Here is a 318-nt window from a genome sequence, read left to right on the forward strand (position 1 = left end):
GCACACACAGCTGCCCCATCCAGCCTCCCCCATCCCCATCATGAAAGCTCAGCATCTCCTCACAGCATCTCCATCCTCCCCTAGACCACAGCTCCCATCACAGTGGGGTCCACGGAGCACATCCCTAAGGAAGGGGCTGAATCGGGGTCAGAAATCCCTAAAGTCCAGGTCTGACCTGTCCCAAGGGTTGGGAGGTCACCAAGCCCAAGCCGGGACAGGGCTGGAGCCCACGACATCTTTACGTAAGAGCTCTGGGGGGGGCTCTGAGGCTGGTGATTGCCTCCCACCCTCCAGCTCCTGATTATCTTGGGATCAGTC

The sequence above is a fragment of the Pterocles gutturalis genome, unplaced genomic scaffold, assembly GCF_000699245.1.
Source record: "Pterocles gutturalis isolate BGI_N339 unplaced genomic scaffold, ASM69924v1 scaffold30915, whole genome shotgun sequence".
Lineage (NCBI taxonomy): Eukaryota > Metazoa > Chordata > Aves > Pterocliformes > Pteroclidae > Pterocles > Pterocles gutturalis.